This window comes from Triplophysa rosa, unplaced genomic scaffold (assembly GCF_024868665.1).
Source record: "Triplophysa rosa unplaced genomic scaffold, Trosa_1v2 scaffold457, whole genome shotgun sequence".
Lineage (NCBI taxonomy): Eukaryota > Metazoa > Chordata > Actinopteri > Cypriniformes > Nemacheilidae > Triplophysa > Triplophysa rosa.
The window spans coordinates 16408-36945 of record NW_026634460.1 but is presented as its reverse complement, the minus strand read 5'-3'; the positions used below and the strand labels follow the sequence as shown (position 1 = coordinate 36945).

The 20538-nt window shown below is 42.1% G+C and overlaps 1 long non-coding RNA gene across 1 annotated transcript in view; it reads right to left on the bottom strand.

Annotated features, from left to right (window-relative positions):
• Positions 1–2625: 2625 nt before the first annotated feature.
• The window catches only part of LOC130550865 (uncharacterized), a 32675-nt gene continuing 14762 nt past the window's right edge, over positions 2626–20538 (bottom strand). Inside the window, exons 2-3 of the long non-coding RNA XR_008962505.1 lie at positions 3825–3972; positions 2626–2980 (exon numbers count right to left, since the gene is read on the bottom strand). This is a non-coding gene — a long non-coding RNA (uncharacterized LOC130550865). The remainder of the gene's footprint in view (positions 2981–3824; positions 3973–20538) is intronic.

Genomic DNA, 20538 nt, shown 5'->3' with positions numbered 1-20538 from the left:
CCGTATGGTACATTGACATCCAGCAGTTAAGCTTGATATCGCAGTCTAAATTCAAAATATTGGAGAGAAGTTTAGCCAAAATAGCGGTTCTTCTCGGTTTCTTTCGATTGTTATCAGAAATAATCTACAGGCACTCTATTGTTTGTGAATGTGTACCGGAAGTTAACTGCAGCCCATGAATTCACGCATGCGCAGTAACGTTTGTTTCTGTTGTCACTTTGAAACCTTCTATAGGGGGCGGTTTCTTGGACAGGAATTAGCTTCAGCCAGGACTAGGCCTTAGTTAAATTAGGACATTTAAGCAGTTTTTACAATCATGCCTTACAAAAAAGCTTTACTGGCGTGCATTTTGAGACAAAACAAGGGCTTCTATGCATTTTAAAATATGTCACTGCAAGCTATTTTCAGTTTTGACAGCTCTTACATTTATTTTAGTCTAGGACTAGACTTAAGCTTAGTCCAGGAAACCGCTCCATAAACTGTAATATACGTAGTATGGGAGTTTAATTCTAGTCTATAGAGGGCTCATTCTAGTATCTGTATAATGGTACATAACAGTCCCTTCAAAAGAAATGGTGACCAATTACAGAATTGGAAAAAAAACATTTCTGCCACTCAGTTATGCTAGATATATTGTATTTAAATAAATAAAAAGCTTTATTCATTTTTCAACTTGTCCCATTGTCCGTTAGCAAAAATCAACATTTGAGCAAAATTTTTATCGTTAATCAAATGTTGATTTTATCATCTAAGGCTGTTATAGCCCCACTTGCTCCGTTAATGCAAGCTCAGTGCCCCCGGTCCCTTATGGCATAACAATACAACACAGAACACCATTTTATTACACGGTTACTTGGCAGCCCATATTGCGTCCTTCCGTTTCAACCACAGCCAGTGGCTGCTTCTCTCAGCAACAGTGGCAAGTTCTTTGACTACCGTCCGTTGGGCCTGTCCTCTGATCCCCACTTTCTTAAGCAGCCTTGTAGTGGAATCGGAAACAAAGCCCCTGCAGCCCACTTCCACCGGGAACACTTTCGCTGTCCATCCACGATCTTCAGCCTCCGCTGCCAAGTTGGCATACCGGAGATTCTTTCTTTCAAATGCTTCATTAATGGCCTCTTCCCAAGGTACAGTCAACTCAACTATGAGGACTGTCCTACTGGAGCTGCTCCATAGGACTATGTCCGGCCGCAGGTTGGTTGTTGCGATTTCCAAGGGGAAAGTAAGTCTGTAGTTTAAATCAACTCGCATTTCCCAATCCCTGGCTATACTCGGCAGACCTGAATCTGGGGCTAAGGGCTTGGCCCGCGGTTTCAGCCCCTCCCGAATAAAGGGTTGCCTTTTTAGCGAGTTAGCCTTGGCGAGTTAGCCACTCTCTTGGTCTCAACTGCTGCAGCCAAGCACTTTAGTACTTGATTGTGGCGCCATGTGTATCTCCCCTGTGTCAAGCTCTTCTTATTTTCTTTATTCTTTCTTTATTCATTTTTCAACTTGTCCCATTGTCCGTTAGCAAAAATCAACATTTGAGCAAAATTTTTATCGTTAATCAAATGTTGATTTTTGCTAACGGACACAGTGTCTGTGGGTCTGTCAATGACTTGCCAAGATCACCTACAAAGATGTAATGCAGTACAAAAAAACAGGCAATCTGACAGGCTATAACATTTCTTCAGGGCAGACAAACCCAAATTAACAGCAAATCATATTTGTTTTGGAGCTCAAATGCCACGAATGCCTGATCTGTGACATTCCACTAGCTATGAAGGACATTTTAAACACAATCCGATTCCAGGATTCTTTACTCATTGACAGTAAACAAGTGAAATGCCATTTCTACATGTTTGACATGAACGCACACTGAGCTGATATGCTCAAGGTGTCTTGTGAAATTCAAACACAGCAGCTAAACTAGTTTAGCCTTGAACACTTCAGTAAAACATGACCACATATGATCTACAAAACCAAAAGGCATGTTTGAAGCAGATGGAAACAGCCATTTCTTAATAACAGTGCCTCTGGGTCTTCTTTGGTTAAGCAATTTATAACCAACTATGATTAGAATTCAACTTTTCTCAAATGTTCTTGTACTATCTTGTGTGTCTCCCATTCCCATATGTTTAAATACAAATGACATACACATATCAGTACAAACCTACATACAAATGTCAATGTTGAGTATGCAAGACTAGGGGCCAGATTTACTAACAGCTTGTGGAAGCGCAAATGGCTCTTTTGGCGTAAAAAAAGCTACTGACAGTATCCACTAAAGGCATGCAGTAAAAAGTTGTGCTGAAAAGGCCTGGACACAGCTGTTTTTGCGACTGACCTTATTGCATATGCATTTGTAGGAGTTTCCTCTTCAGACAGTATTTAAATGAATCACGATTAACTAAGGTTTGTGTTCATCATTATACTGGTATTTGAGGTTTCATTTACAGGTAACACCCAAAAAGCATGTCTTAAACATTGCACTAATTTGCGCTGCTCTTGGTAGATTGCGTTGGTCATTATGGGAATGAAGTAGGTTCTGAAGTAGATCTTATTTATTCAATTAAATCAAAGCTTCCTTAGGATGGTACATCCATTAAGTCACTGATTACACAAATAAGAAAGACAAACACAGCATCACACAAAAACTCTACCCTTTAATTACCAGACTCCCATTTAAGTATATAACAAAAATCAAGATGGAAAATGGTGATAGTTTAGGTAACAGCAAAATTACAGACATTCAGGAATAGACATTAAAACAAAAGACCTATAGCCTATGTCTAAATGTTAGTGTTCATGAACCATATTTCAGTTGATGATTCTTCAGACAAAGATCCAGGATGATTTCTAGGGTCTCCCCCAAAAGGATTACAGCCCTTCAGGTAATGTGGTCCAATCTTTCGAAGGCAACCAAACAGTGATGTTGAGATCAATGTCGTGGTCTGTTCACTGATAGCAGAAGAGAGTTCCATGTTATAAATCCTGTTGTCTGCAAATAGAAAAAAATACATTTTCAGTCAGACATTACAGTAGGGCTCACACTGACCGGTTGAGTAGTTTTGTAGCCACTGGTTGAACCTGTCAAATGACATCACTTGTGCTTGTTGCGTACATGGCGAATGGCATCCTTGTATTCTAGCATCAAATTAATTTGGAAATATTAGAAGATAAACAAGTGAACCTAGAACACTTCAAAACAAAATGAAAGTGAATCATGCTTCACTGTTGTGGAACCACGAGACGGTCGTAGTTCATTTGGAGTGTTCACATACAAGCCAGAATTCTTGCAAACCACCCTGAAACTCATCAAGTATCAGCCAGAGGCTGTCAGAAACTATAAGCAAGTCTGACAAAGAAACTGTTTTTGAAACATTCATGACTATGCAAGCAGCATGAATCTGTCAGTGGAGATACACAAGCTTTTATTTCTCTTTGATTACTCATTGTCAGGCCATCCCAGCAGTATATGACTTCCTTTCTTCAGCTGAACACAAACAAAAGATTTTTATAAAAACATGAGTAAATGAGAACACAAACTGTGGATTAGCTGTTACTTTAACAAGAAAGTGATGTCATTTTTAACAGCGCTGCATGCATGCTTCCACATCCAAAGAGAGAAATGAACGCCATTTTGCTGTACACAGGCTATGAATATTCTAGGCAAAGATACAGGCACACAGTAAAGTAACATTAATGAAATACAAGCTGTCAAAGCCATCAATTCATGGGCAAAATTAAATTAATACAAATTCTTAAGAAAAGAGAGCCTATGGGGGTACTTGACAATGACTCAGTTTCAGAATAAAATAGTACATGTAACACAAATTCCATACCTGGGTTTCAGAAGTTGATCATACGCTTGACAGCTTCAAAGCACTTCCATTTGTCTGGGATGCAGAAGGGTTCAAAGATGTGTGGAAAGGGCGTGTCATACCCACAGACTCTAGTGATGGGTGCCTCTAAACTAAGGAAACACTCTTCCTGCAGAGAACACATTTAGGATTATTAATATTTTGGCACCATGAAAACAAATCTAGTTCTATTTACAGTATAGCAGATATCAAATCACTTTCAGATTTGTTTTCACAGCTTTTTTGATACCGGCTAATTCTTCAGCTGTTGAATTGTTTTTTTCTAGTCAATCCCTGAATTCTAAACTGGATTGAGATTCGGACTCTGGCTGGCCACTGCAGGACATTAACAGATTCGCTTAATAGGACTAGGTGTTATAATCCCACTATTTCAGCACAGTTGAATTGCCCAATAGGACATTTCCCATGCCTTATGCATGAGAGGGGGAAGCAGTCAAGAATATGAATAGAGGAAAGTTTCCTGTTTCCTGCATCGCTGCCGGCGGCTCGTTTGTATCAGTGCTCTTACCACTTCGCTCTAATATTAGTGTATTTTATTGTCGTTGCTAACTTATCCTGATATCTCAATAACCCTGTTCTTGTTATCTACTTGAAGATTCTAAACCAAAAGTGATAGTTAACTTAACGCCGTTAGCATAGCAATAGCGTGTTAGCTTGCTTTCTGTTTACACTGTGGAATATCATCTTGCCTCTGGTTTGTCTTGTGTGCTAACCGTTTCTCTTTTTAAGCGATTAATACTACGATCCATCGAGCAACCTTGGTAAGTTGGAATTGCACTTCAAATCCGGTGAGTTATGGCTTCTATTCCTATTATTGTTACTTGCACCTCATGTCATATGTTTAGCTTAGCCTTCTCTGTCAGCTGCGAGGGCTTTATATGCGATAAATGCAGGAAATAGTTAGGCTGACAGAGAAGATCTTAGAATTAGAGTCTCGCATCCAATCTTTATCTGAGGATAGTAAGAGTTTAACGACGATAGAAAACACTTTGGATGCGAGCAACATTAGCGCACACAGCTCGGTTCCGGTTGAAAATCCTCCGCAGCTGGGAAACTTCGTGACTGTGAGACGGCGTAGTCGCAGGACAAAACATCACTCGACCGTTCCGATTACAGTCTCGAACAGGTTTGCCCCGCTCAGTGACGCACCGACTGAGAAACCTGCTGAAAGTGCCCTAGTTATCGGTGATTCTATTGTTCGGAACGTTAACATAGAGGCACCAGGCACCATAGTCAAATGTTTACCGGGAGCCAGAGCGCCTGACATCAAGTCAAATTTAAATGTGCTGGCTAAGGCTAATCGTAAATTCAGTAATGATTGTCATTCACGTCGGCACAAATGATGTTCGACTCCGTCAATCGGAGATCACAAAAGATAACATTAAAGAGGTGTGTGAGCTCGCAAGCATGATTCAGACACTGTAATATTCTCTGGCCCCCTCAATGCTTATCGTGGTGATGAGATTTATAGCAGATTATCATCACTAAATGGCTGGTTGTCTGAGTGGTGCCTGCAGAATGATATAGATTTTTATAAATAACTGGAAGAGTTTTGAGGGCAGACCTGACCTGTTGAAACGAGATGGTCTCCATCCCTCCTGGGCTGGGATTTCCATCCTGTCTAGAAATATGGCAAAAAGTCTTAATGCTAATGCTAAAACTTGACTCCTGGGGCCCAGGTCAGGGAGCAGACAGTATGGCTTAACCAACTGTCTGCTTGCCGTCTCACTCGCAGAATACACAAAATGTACAACATGTAGTAATCCGTTCTCCCAAACATCACAAAATAGAGACTGTGTCTGTCCCCCGGATTAGCAAACATAAAATAATGCGTAAACCTCTTGAAAGTAATTTAATAAACGTTAAACAAACTAAACATGAACAAAATACAGATAATCAACTGTTACGACTCGGATTGCTAAATATTAGATCTCTCTCTAATAAAGCACTTTTTGTTAACGATATGATAACAGATCATAAAATAGACATGCTCTGTTTGACAGAAACATGGCTAAAACCAGATGATTATATTGCTTTAAATGAATCTGTCCCCCAAGATTATTATTATAAACACGAGCCTCGTCTAAAAGGCAGAGGGGGAGGTGTCGCAGCACTTTACAATAACTCTCTTAGCATTTCCCAGAAGTCGAACTCTAAATATAATTCTTTTGAAGTCATGGTTCTTCATGTTTCAACACCTAATACTAAAGATAAAACACTTTTTAAATTGATTCTAGCTATTGTATATAGGCCTCCAGGGCACCACACAGATTTTATTAAAGAATTTGGTGGGTTCTTATCAGAACTAGTACTGGCCGCAGATAGACTCCTTGTCGTTGGTGACTTTAACATCCACGTAGATAACGTTACAGATGCCTTAGGAATGGCTTTCAAAGACACTCTTAACTCCATGGGCATTAGTCAACATGTGTCAGGACCCACTCACCTTCGTAATCATACTTTAGATTTAATACTGTCTTACGGTATAAATGTGGACGACGTTAAAATCCTTCAGCAGAGTGAAGACATTTCGGATCATTATCTGGTATTATGTTTGCTTCACTGGCCTACGGCTGCAAATAAAACTCATTGTTACAAATATGGTAGAACAATAACTTCAACTACCAAAGATGCGTTTCTCGATAATCTGCCCGAATTGTCTCAAATCATGAGAAATAACGTTGAAGATCTTGACATTACCACTGAAAATTTTAATTCCACCTTCTCGGTAACGCTAGACAAAGTTGCTCCACTACGTTTAAAAGAAGATTAAAAATGGCAGCCCCACACCGTGGTATAATGAACACACTCAGGCTCTAAAGAAAGCGGCCCGAAAAATGGAGCGCAACTTTAAGAAAACTAAATTAGAGGTATTTCGTACAGCATGGAAGGATAGTATTCGAAAATACAGGAAAGCCCTAATAACTTCTAGATCCGCCTACTTTTCATCACTAATAGAAGAAAACCAGCACAACCCTAGGTTTTTATTTAACACGGTGGCTAAATTAACAAAAAATAAATCGTCAGTGACTTCTGATCCTGTATATCAGCATAGCAGTGATGAATTTATGAACTACTTCACATATAAAATCCAAGATATTAGAGAAAAAATTATAACAATGCAATCAGAAGTGAAACCCGCTGAACAAACTAACTACAGCGCCCTTAAGGAGAAAATGCAATTATTTTATACCGTAGATCAAGATGAGCTGTCTAAAATTATTAGATCATCTAAATCAACAACATGCATACTAGACCCTATACCTACAAATCTACTGAAAGAGATGCTCCCAGAAATTATAGATCCTCTTCTTGGTATTATTAACTCATCTCTGACATTAGGACATGTGCCTAAAGCATATAAGGTGGCTGTTATAAGGCCCCTTGTCAAAAAACCCCAACTCGACCCTAGAGAACTAAGGAACTACAGGCCTATATCGAATCTACCTTTCATATCTAAAGTTCTGGAAAAAGTAGTTTCAACTCAATTATGCTCCTTCCTCCAAAGGAATGACATCAATGAAGAATTCCAGTCTGGATTTAGAGCATGTCACAGTACAGAGACTGCTTTGATCAGAGTTACAAATGATCTGCTATTGGCGTCTGACCGAGGTTGTATCTCGTTATTGGTGCTGCTAGACCTTAGTGCTGCATTCGATACCATTGACCACAGCACACTCCTACATAGACTCGAAAATTATGTCGGCATTAAGGGAATAGCTTTGAAATGGTTTAAATCTTATTTATCCGACCGTTTTCAATTTGTAGCAATAAACAATGAGGTGTCACGCAAATCGCAAGTCCAGTACGGTGTACCACAGGGCTCAGTCTTAGGGCCTCTGCTCTTCGCATTATACATGCTACCTCTAGGAGATATAATAAAGCGACACGGAGTTAGCTTTCACTGTTATGCTGATGATACTCAACTTTATATTTCCTCGAAGCCTCATGAAACACAGCAGTTCCATCGAATAATGGAATGCATAGTCGATATAAAAAACTGGATGAGTAACAACTTTTTATTACTGAACTCGGACAAAACGGAAGTGTTACTTATTGGACCGAAAACTGCTATAAGTAACAACCAAGAATACTGTTTAACTATTGACGGATGTTCCATAAAACCCTCGTCGTCAGCAAAGAATCTTGGCGTTCTATTCGATAGTAATCTGTCATTTGAGAGCCACGTCGCCAACACCTGTAAAATTGCGTTTTTCCATTTTAAGAATATATCTAAACTACGTCATATGCTGTCAATTCAGATGCAGAGAAGTTAATTCATGCATTCATGACATCAAGACTAGATTACTGTAATGCACTGTTAGGTGGTTGCCCTGCAGGCTTATTACAAAAACTCCAATTGGTCCAAAACGCGGCAGCTCGAGTTCTTACACGTACAAAAAAGTATGAACATATTAGCCCGGTTCTGTCAACCTTGCACTGGTTACCTATAAAGCATCGCGTTAACTTTAAAATCTTGCTTATTACCTATAAAGCCTTACATGGTTTAGCTCCTCAGTACTTGAATGAACTCCTTTTGTATTACAGTCCTTCACGTGCATTACGCTCTCAGGCGTCCTGTCAGTTGGTAATACCTAGAATTTCAAAATCAAGTGCAGGTGGTAGATCCTTTTCCTATCTAGCGCCTAAACTTTGGAATAGTCTTCCCTGCACTGTCCGGGAGGCAGACACACTCTGTCAGTTTAAATCTAGACTAAAGACGCATCTTTTTAATCTTGCATACACTACTCTTCCATAATATAAATCTTTGAGGGTTTAGGCTGCATTAGTTAGATCAACCGGAACCAAAAACACAACTGATGTACTTGTTGCATCAAAGAGTACAGAACAGTACTCTACTCTCAGCCAGTCTTGTCTCATTGTTCCAAGGTTACCACAGCGAGCAGGATGCAGTTCATGGCCTGACCTGATGGTAGAGCGGAGAATGGGAAGTGGGGACCTGACAAGAGCTGAGATGATAGAGCTGGATAAAGAAGGACGCGGTCTCTTGACATGTCTTCACCACAAAACTTCAAATGCTATTAGATTATTAATGATAATCTTAAACTATAATTTATTTTATTATTAAGTTTATTTATTTTATTTAGCCTTGTTGTGCAAGTTCTCTGGAGCTTGTGCAGAGGCAGCAGCTTTTGCCAGAGGGGAACTGGAATCCCCTGGTTGGGCCTGGGTTCTCCTGAGGTTTTTTTTCTCGATTAGAGTTTTGGGTTCCTCGCCACCGTTTGCATACTGTTTTTGCACTATCTGCCTGACCGGGGGGGCTGCTTTAGAATCTTAAAGCTTTACTTAATTAATATTGCATATAGGAATTTATTATCTGTTATATTTGACCTGTGCTTCTCTCTCCTTTATCCTAATTGTGTGCTCTCACTGAGCGTGTGTGTGTGTGCGTACTTGTCTGTGTACGTACGTGTGTGTGTGTGTGTGTGTGCGTGCGCATCCGTGTGTGTGTGTGTCTCTGTGTCTGTGTGTGTTGGTGCGTGTTGTGTGTGTGGAGTGTTTTGTGTGTGGGTGTGTCTGTCTTCTGTGTTTTCAACCTTTTCTTGTTTTTGCAGGTACAACTTTGATTGTTTTGCTTGTAGTCAATGTGTCTCATGTACAGCTGCTTTGTAACAATGAAAATTGTAAAAGCGCTATATAAATAAAGTTGAGTTGAGTTGAGTTGAAGAGAGGTCTGAGTTTCACTGTTTTTGTAGGCATCCCTGTGTTTGGGGGATAATAGAAAACATAGCATACTTACCTTTCCTTGCCATTATCAGAGAGACATCTCATGAGTTGTGTGTCCCACTTTCATCACATCCATTATCTTGGGTGAAAGATGCCTTTTGGTGAGGTGCTGCTGATAATGCCCTTTGTATGGTTCCCATCAATGCGACACATCTCAGTTGTGCACATCAGCCTCATTGGTGTTTTGGCCCTTTATCACAAGACACCTCAGCCAAGGGAGGCCCACCGCAGGTTGATCAGACCTGGGTGTGTGTTGCATTGTTACAAGGTCATCTGGCAGCCCATGCTGTGTCCATCCACCTAAACACAGCCATTGGCTTCTTCTTTCTGCACCACTGGCCAGTTCTTGATTATCCTCCACTGGACCTGTCCTCTGAGAGTGACCTATTTGTAGCTATGGTGACCTCTGCATTTAACCCATCCAGTGAGTAGTGAACTCAGCACTGCAAGCCGTGAACACATATACACCAGAAGCAGTGGGCAGCTATCACTGCAGCTCAAAAGCACAGTCGTTACCGCCGGCCCTGAGAATCGAACCGGCAACCCTCGGCCAGGAGTCGACTCCTAACCATTAGGCCACGACTACCCACTCCGTAATGAGCGCTCAGTGCCCCCGGTCCGTATGGCATACATTACAACACATTACCAAAATCAACGCAACCATATGCGCCAACCCTTGGCTAAGGCTGTTATAGCCCCACTGGCTCCGTTAATGCAAGCTCAGTGCCCCCGGTCCCTTATGGCATAACAATACAACACAGAACACCATTTTATTACACGGTTACTTGGCAGCCCATATTGCGTCCTTCCGTTTCAACCACAGCCAGTGGCTGCTTCTCTCAGCAACAGTGGCAAGTTCTTTGACTACCGTCCGTTGGGCCTGTCCTCTGATCCCCACTTTCTTAAGCAGCCTTGTAGTGGAATCGGAAACAAAGCCCCTGCAGCCCACTTCCACCGGGAACACTTTCGCTGTCCATCCACGATCTTCAGCCTCCGCTGCCAAGTTGGCATACCGGAGATTCTTTCTTTCAAATGCTTCATTAATGGCCTCTTCCCAAGGTACAGTCAACTCAACTATGAGGACTGTCCTACTGGAGCTGCTCCATAGGACTATGTCCGGCCGCAGGTTGGTTGTTGCGATTTCCAAGGGGAAAGTAAGTCTGTAGTTTAAATCAACTCGCATTTCCCAATCCCTGGCTATACTCGGCAGACCTGAATCTGGGGCTAAGGGCTTGGCCCGCGGTTTCAGCCCCTCCCGAATAAAGGGTTGCCTTTTTAGCGAGTTAGCCTTGGCGAGTTAGCCACTCTCTTGGTCTCAACTGCTGCAGCCAAGCACTTTAGTACTTGATTGTGGCGCCATGTGTATCTCCCCTGTGTCAAGCTCTTCTTACAACCCACAAAAATATGTTTAAGGTTTGTTGGAGCTGCACATAGGTGGCAGGCTGGATCCTGTCCACACCAAACATGCAGATTTGTTGGTGAGGGCAGCACATCATATGTAGCTCTTATGATAAAACTTAGCGTGTTTGTTTCCATACTCCACAGCTCACTCAAAGTGATTTTGCGCTGTTCAATGCCTTCCCACCTCATCCACCGGCCTTGCTGGGCTTGAGAGACCTCTCTGGCTCATCTACTTGCTTCCTCTTGACGCCAAACCTCCTCCACTACAGGTGATGCTGTTCCTTTGGTGTCGCTTTTCGCCACATGGGTGTGGTTAATGCCAAGCCAAGTCCCCCTCTGCCACGTTGAACTTGTCCCACGATGTCCTTATGTCTGAGGGCTGCCTTTGCATCTCCTACCGCTGTTGTTGGGTTCCATTTCCTCCCTGTCGCTACTGTTGGAGCAGCATCTCTTACAAAGGGATCACATGATTCTTTAAGAGTCATCTCTAACCTTGTTTTTGTGCATTTATATTCCTCCACAAGGCTTGAAATGGGAAGAGATAGAGCTCCATTCCCATACAGCCCTATGTTGCTAAGGCATCTTAGTAGACCAAGCCATTTCCTCACTTGTGTACTCACCAATCTCTCCAGGTTATTGGCGTGAGACACCGTGAGCTCATACATTGAAATTGGTCACATCAGGCGTGGCAACAAGCCAAATTGGAAGCACCAAAGTTTCAGTTTCCCAGGAAGAGCTGTATTATTGATTTTCTTGAGTCCACTGGCTGTCTCTTGCCTGAGTTGTTCCACCTGTTCAGAATCTTTAAGGTCTGCGGTTTACCACCGTCCAAGGCTTTTGATGGGCTCACCTTTTATACAGAACCTGTCATTGGTAAGCCGGCCCTTGACAATAGAAATGCTGCGGTATTTGCAGGGTTTGACCTCCATTTGTGCCCAAATAATGTTCTCCTGGAGCTTATCCAGCAGCCGCTTTGTACATGCTTTGGTTGTTGTAATGGTTGTCATGTCATCCATGTATGCCCTGATTGGAGGAAAGCGCAACCCATTTTTCAAACGCTCTCCTCCAACCACCCAACGCGATTCCCATATTATTATTTCCATTGCCATTGTGAAAGCAAGTGGTGAAATTGTGCAACCTGCCATTATTCCAACCTCCAGCTGTTGCCACGCGGTGGTACTATCATGGTAATACAGAACTGGAGATCCTGAAAATATGCCTTAATCAGCTTTGTTACCTGCTCTGGAATGTGGAAGAAGTCAAAGGCTGTCCACAGCAGCTCATGTGGTACTGATCCAAAGGCATTGGCAAGATCTAGAAAAACCACATGCAGGTCTTTCTTCTCCTTTTTTTGCCATTTGCAACTGGTGCCAGATGATGTTAGCATATTCCAAACATCCAGAGAAACCCCTATGCCTGCCTTCTGCACTGAAGTGTCAATGAATTTGTTTCTCTTCAGAAATCCTGAGAGTCTATTGGCCACAACGCTGAAGAAAATCTTACCTTCCACATTCAAGAGGCTAATTTGACGAAACTGGTCAATAGTTGAGGAGTTTTTCTCCATGGGGACCAGTAATGCCTCCTGCTCTCTTCTCCAGACCTTTGGTATCACCTGCTTTTTCCATGCCACAGCCATTAATCTCCAAAGGTAACTCAATACCTCAGGGGCTTTCTTGTAGAGCCTTTCTTGATGATCCAAGATGGCGCCGCGGATGGCTGCCTCGGTTTGGAGTGCTCTAGTACTTATGTCTTTTTTGTTCGTTTTTCCTGTTTTAAGCTACTCTTCTTTAATCACTTTTACCAGGGACGAATTGCTTAACATTAAGCAATGCCCTTCTATCAATCTTTTCCCTAATTTTGAAAATTCAGACGTCTTACTGGACATTTTACTCGGAGGAGCGGCAGCTCTGTACAAACGCTCTAAAAGACGCAAGCGGGGAAAGCGAGCGGGTGCGCTCGTCAGACTCCGACGACGGACATCAAATTCAAAGTCTAACTTTAAAATCCTGTGCTTTAATGTATAATTCTCACATTGTAATGATTAATAATACTACTTTATGTAGTTTATATATTATTTATTTGAATGAATTAAAAGAGCCGTTTCATGTCTATCTTGAATCACTTAACTAATCAAGGTTGATTAGGATATAGAAAGTAATTAGTAATAAGTAATAAATACTTTTTGAGAGAGTAATTTGTACAGTAATCAATTACATTATGAATTGTAATTAGTAACTAGTAATTAATTACTTTTTCAGAGTAACTTACCCAACACTGCATGACCATGATTTTTCATCAATATTTGTTCATTCAATAACAGATATTTGTAGAAATTTCAGCTTGTTCATTTAAACAATATTGAGTTTAAAAAGCTCTAAAATTAAAAATAAACTGTTATGTACTGTAATTTCTGAGCATAATTATACTAACAGATATTGAAATAGATTAATAAAGTTGTACACATAATTACATATCACCATATATATACACTCACCTAAAGGATTATTAGGAACACCATACTAATACGGTGTTTGACCCCCTTTCGCCTTCAGAACTGCCTTAATTCTACGTGGCATTGATTCAACAAGGTGCTGAAAGCATTCTTTAGAAATGTTGGCCCATATTGATAGGATAGCATCTTGCAGTTGATGGAGATTTGTGGGATGCACATCCAGGGCACGAAGCTCCCGTTCCACCACATCCCAAAGATGTTCTATCGGGTTGAGATCTGGTGACTGTGGGGGCCATTCTAGTACAGTGAACTCATTGTCATGTTCAAGAAACCAATTTGAAATGATTCGAGCTTTGTGACATGGTGCATTATCCTGCTGGAAGTAGCCATTAGAGGATGGGTACATGGTGGTCATAAAGGGATGGACATGGTCAGAAACAATGCTCAGGTAGGCCGTGGCATTTAAACGATGCCCAATTGGCACTAAGGGGCCTAAAGTGTGCCAAGAAAACATCCCCCACACCATTACACCACCACCACCAGCCTGCACAGTGGTAACAAGGCATGATGGATCCATGTTCTCATTCTGTTTACGCCAAATTCTGACTCTACCATTTGAATGTCTCAACAGAAATCGAGACTCATCAGACCAGGCAACATTTTTCCAGTCTTCAACTGTCCAATTTTGGTGAGCTCGTGCAAATTGTAGCCTCTTTTTCCTATTTGTAGTGGAGATGAGTGGTACCCGGTGGGGTCTTCTGCTGTTGTAGCCCATCTGCCTCAAGGTTGTGCGTGTTGTGGCTTCACAAATGCTTTGCTGCATACCTCGGTTGTAACGAGTGGTTATTTCAGTCAAAGTTGCTCTTCTATCAGCTTGAATCAGTCGGCCCATTCTCCTCTGACCTCTAGCATCAACAAGGCATTTTCGCCCACAGGACTGCCGCATACTGGATGTTTTTCCCTTTTCACACCATTCTTTGTAAACCCTAGAAATGGTTGTGCGTGAAAATCCCAGTAACTGAGCAGATTGTGAAATACTCAGACCGGCCCGTCTGGCACCAACAACCATGCCACGCTCAAAATTGCTTAAATCACCTTTCTTTCCCATTCTGACATTCAGTTTGGAGTTCAGGAGATTGTCTTGACCAGGACCACACCCCTAAATGCATTGAAGCAACTGCCATGTGATTGGTTGATTAGATAATTGCATTAATGAGAAATTGAACAGGTGTTCCTAATAATCCTTTAGGTGAGTGTATATTTAGGGGTGGAGCCGAACCCGAATACGGTATTCGGAAAGGCACAAATAGCGTGTTTTTTACTAATACTTATTTCGAAAAAAATATTTGTATTCGGGAACAAGAAAAACTTTATATCAAAAAGCTGCGTTTTCTCACGAGACCGCAGTGCATGCCCGCATGAGTGAGTGAGAGACATTCAGGAGTCGGGGGGATGGGGGGTAAAAGAGGTGACTGACACAGGCTGCTCCACACAGCAACAGAGAAGGCTCGGCTGAGCGAAAAAAGACTTCACTGCGTGCATCACTATTTTTGTTGAATAGATTTTTGTACCTTAACTGGGTTCCGGAGGCAGTTTATAACTTTCGGGAAGCGGAGTTTGATAGGGAGATTATTCCATTACGCTGCATTATTGACGTCTGCAGTCGGGTGCTCTCATGTTCGCTCTGTTTACGTAGCTCTGTTAGCTCGGTAATTTAGACAATAGGCTGTTGACAGAGTAACGTTAACGTTCGGTTAAAAAGGTTAAAACAATGCTTGTGTAGTTGTGTTGAATTGTATGCACTTGTGGGAGTTATATGGTACGTTTAAGTTACTAGCAAGATGTAGGCTATAGGCTAGTTAACCTTAGTATAGCTTCCTGTCACTCATTAACTTAGTTGAAACTCCTCATATGGATTTGGGCAACCAAATAGAAAAGAGTGTGGCTGCTGCTGAGCCATCTCTTGGTCCTCCACCAGCCAAACAAACTTGCTCAAGTTCTGTGTGGAAGCATTTTGCAGTCAGTGCTGCAGATAAAACCAAAGTGATATGTAATGTGTGCAAAAGTCAAATCAGCAGAGGCAGAGATATCAAACATCTGTCAACATCTGCTATGCATAATCACATGCACTTAAAGCATCCTCTACTGGTACTGTCNCCTGTTGACTCGGCAATGCGATCCGCTCTGAACAGCTGAAAACCCGGCAGATGTAACGCGCTGTCCGGTATGGTGTCATTGAGCCATGTTTCTGTGAAACACAGCGCAGCGGAGTTGGAAAAATCTTTGTTTGTCCTGGTGAGTAAGAGTATTTCGTCCGTTTTGTTGGTAAGGGAGCGGACATTCGCCAGGTGTATACTCGGCAGCGGGGTCCTAAATCCGAATTCCTCTTCTGCACACACACATATTACACAAAGTATTTAGTTTAATTACATCAGAAGTAACTGTAATTAAATTACAGAAAAAATAAGAGTAATCCCTTACTTTACTTTTTCAAGGGAAAAGTAATTAAATTACAGTAACTAATTACTTAGTAACTAGTTACACCCAACACTGGTCATATGAAAGAGTTGTAAAGTGTGTGTACTTGCCTCCGTCTTCCTCTTCTTCTGTCTTGGGTAGTTGTGTCCAGGACAGATTAAAATCAGAGATGTGTGATGCCAGAGCAGACTGCAGCTAAAATTCATCAAAGATTTCATTTATACTGTCATTTCTCATTCTCTCATCATCACTCATCTCATACTGTATATGTCTTAAATTTACATATTACTTTAGAAATAATCCTAATCTTTATTTTTCCAGCCTCTTCTGTATATTTGACCTGTGTCCAGCAGTTACTGTATGATTTTGAGATTCATCTTTACACACTGAGGACAATTGAAGACTATTAAAAAGCTAAAGACTTTCACTGATGCTCAAGAAGACCAAATGTCAATTGTGTCTATTGTTATTAATGTAATGATGTATGCATGGATGTGTGTATAAAACTAGAGCTATTAAATAAATTGACCATGATGTTAATTTTTTATAATAAAAAATTAAAAGTAACTACAATTTTACTACAATGAAACCATTGTTAACACTTTGTTGTTTTTCGTTCTTTGCAGTACTCAACATTTACAAATATTGCATCTTTCATGTTATTTTGACCAGTTTGTCCCATTTAAACTTTTTGCAAATAAATACAAATGAAAAACAATATTTTCACTTGTAATTAGGGAGAATTGTCACTAGTTCACAAAATGAACAAAAAAATCATTGTAAATAGGGGCCTAAAAACAGTACATTTAGAAAAACTGAACATATTTTTGGATTGGTCTCCTGTCTTTCCGCAGCTGTATCTGCAATACATCACTTTTCTCTAAACACCAAACCTTTTGTTTGTTTTAAGACTCTTTTTCTCACCTGATGGAGGATTTTGTCGCTCACAGCAGCTATGTCAACACCGGAGGAAAATTTTAGCCTCAGAAAGGTGTTTTGTCTACGACCTGAAACTGGAAATAAAAATCCAACAATCGTATATGAATAAAACCACTGATATTACAAATATTAGAAATGTCCACAATGAATCAAAACAGAATAAATTCAACAAAAGTTAACTGTTTAGAACACAACAAGTATTGCAAACATAGACTGTATAAAACATGGACGTAGTGTCCGTGATGTCACCCGTTGGTTTGTGAAGAGCAATTTTGAAGCCTAAAGTGGGCCGTTGCCATCTTGGCAGCGCGGCACTCCCGGATAAGAAAAAAGGCAGGACATGGGTGGAGCTAAGGTGCCTGGTTGGTGAAACCGCCTGTCAAGTGACCACGCCCTTAATTATGCAGAATTTTAAGGCTTCATATAATTTAAATGGATTCCTTCCCTCACAGTTGTCATGAAGGGCAAAATTAGCTATATAGACCAAAATAATTTTTTCTACCAGGCTGTAAACATGTTTTTTTATGCTATAAAGTTGGGCATTTTAACATGGGCTCAATGAGATTCTGCTCTCTTTGGAGTCAGTCTCTAGCGGACAGTCAATGAATTGCAGTTTAAGTCACTTCCGTGTTGGTTTCACAAGAGAGACCAGAAGCTTGCCGCTTGGTTACAAACTACATCAAGCAGGAAATAATCATGTGTAAGGCATCTCATAAATACTTTGTACAAGAAATAGATTTTATTAATGTATTTGTGCAGTAGAGCAGCTGCCATTGAAATAAATGAGAAATGAATCACTAAATTAAATTCTAAATTATTTTTAATGACTATAAGTAGTTTAATGGTTGTTTTAATAAGTAGTTGATGGCTCGGCCACCAAATCAGACCTACGAAGACTACAACGGACAGTTCGTAGTGCTGAGAAGATTATTGGTGCTCCTCTGCCCACACTTCAGGACCTGTACGATTCCAGAGTGAAAAACAGGGCAAGAAAAATCATCATTGACTCCACACACCCAGCACACAAACTCTTTGATCTGCTGCCCTCTGGCCGGCGCTTTAGAGCACCAAACACCAGGACTTCCAGACACAGAAGCAGCTTCTTCCCCCAGGCAATCTCCCTCCTAAACAGATAACTGCTCCTTAAGAGCAATATTCCACTTCCACTACTCCTATAGTGTGCACTACTGTGCCTTATTATATCCACATCTTATGTATACATGTATATAACACTACCTCTACTTACTAAATTATCCATTTGCACAAGTGTACATACAATCTGTTAATATGTTTATTCTACTATATACTACCCGGTACAATGTCTCTTATATGTTATTATCCCCCATTTTCTGTAAAATAGTCTTTATTTTATATATGCACAATTTAGAATCTTTTAGACTGTAAATCGTATTATATTGTATTGTCATTGTGTTAAATGTCTGTACTAGAAGCTTCCAACACCAAAGAAAATTCCTTGTGTGTGCAAGCACACTTGGCAATAAAGCTCTTCTGATTCTGATTCTGATTCTGATTCTGTATGGTATACCATTGGGTCCAGGAGCTGAAGCTGATCTTGCCCGTTTTATTGCACTCTCAACTTCGCTCCATTTAGGGGGCCTTGTGTCCATCTGGTGTTCTGGTAACTGCATTGGTGGCATGTCCTCTGGAATGGAGATTGGCTCATGCCTCTCATTGTCGGAATACATTTTCTGTAGGTGTTCCTCAAGATCTGTTATAGGTACTTTAAGGGTCCCAGTTTTCTCCTTGCTAAATATGCTACCGACGAACTTGTAAGGATCTTTGTAGAAAGTGGTCCTGGTTCGCTCCTTCTTCTTATGTTGCTTTCTCAAGCTCTCTGCTCTTCGCAACAAGGCCAGTCAACTTTTAATATTGCCTTGTAGTGCCTCTAGGCCCTTCCTTCCCTCTTCTGTGGCCTTCTTCCACTGTCTTCTCAGGCTCCTCCTGAGGCCTTGGGTTCTTGCTTTTCACTCCAAATCTCTCCAACCCATAGGTGTAGATGATCCTCCCATCTTCTCCAGTTTTCTTTCGACATCTCCATAGGTCGCTGGGTAGTCTCCGGTTGGGCTTCGTCTGGGGTTCTGATACCCTGTGGTCTGTGGTGCTTGTCCCGCCACTGGGCTTCACCTGACTGATTTGCCCTACCTCTTGTGAAGTATTGGTCAATGCGATAACAGTGTTATTCTAGAGCAATTCCCGTGCAGCTTTGGGTTTTTCGCAGATGGTTCCATAGGTTGCATGTGTTTTGCATCAGACCACATCAGGTTTCCCTCCAGGGTTCCTCCTCCCTGTATCTTGCAAGTATTTATTTATTTTTAACCTCTACCCCCTCACAAGCTTTCCAGGACCTGCTGCACAGAAGGATCCCCACAGCGATGCTGCCACCAAAAAGCTTCACAGTAAGGACAGTTTTTCTTATAATAAAGAGTTCCCTTTCTGTCGGTCTCTCGACATTGTGTCGAACCGACAGAATGGGGTTTGTCTTGAAAACCTATCATCTTCTGAGTATTTAGAAAAGGCCAATGAAAATTGGCGAATGAAATTTGCATGCCGGGCTCCTCCCCGGATGTCCGGGTATAAGAGGGAAGCCGGTGTGCTCATTCATTCACCTTTTGTTCTTCAGAGCCTACGCATCTGAGGAGCTTCTCTACGATCTTGGTGACCATTCTTTCTGCTGGAATCTACGATGTGGACAGCGGACGGTCCCTTCCTGCAGTGACTCTCCCTTGGGCGTCTCGGCAGTTCCGGAGGTGTTCGAGCAAATTTCCTTTTCTAAAAGAGCAAATTTCTCCAGCGTGGCTTGTCCCACTGTTCTCATGGGTGCAACACACTCATCGAGGAGGGGGACGGACACAATGCCTGCTTCCAGTACGCTGGGGCAGACGTTGTGGATACGTCCTGCCCGCATTGCGGGCGGTGACGATTCAGACGTTGCGTCACAGGTGGCTGTGTTCCCACGGGACACAGCCACCACCTCGTTTGCTCCCCGTTCCATGGCGGCAGGACTACGGCCCTGCCGTCCGCTACAGCAAGCAGCGAGGGTGATATGAGGATTACTGTGAGCGATAATCCGCCAGCCACGGGCTCAGGGACCGTTCACACCTCGTCTCGCTCGTCTGACCGTTCCCCATGAGACGGCCCGCCGTCTTATTCCTCAATCACATATTCGGACACGATGCGTGATGATGAGATGTCTCTTGCAGCATCGGGGGGTGACGTACTGCCATCCGACTCCGAAGATTCCTCGGGCTCCCTCCCGCGGGGGGTCGAGCCCAGGAAGCGGACGTCGAAATGTCAGCCATGCTTTCCCGGGCCGCTGTGAGTGTTGGGTTTTCCCTGCCCCCAGTGCCGTGTTTACCGGAAGTGCATGAGGAACTTAGTAAGACCTGGGACGCCCCTTTCCGGCACGTTTCACGTCAAACAAAGTTCTGTCACCCTCTCTTCCCTCGAGGTTGAGACAGCTAGAGGATACGTCGATGTCCCCCAGGTGGAGTATGCCGCCGCGGTGCACTCGTGCCCGTAGGCGGCGGCCACCTGGGGGGGGCTCGACCTAGACTCCGGTCCAAAGCATGTGGGGTCTCGGCATCTCTGGTGTCGAGAGCTTACATTGCGGCAGACCAAGCTGCCTCCTCTCTCCAC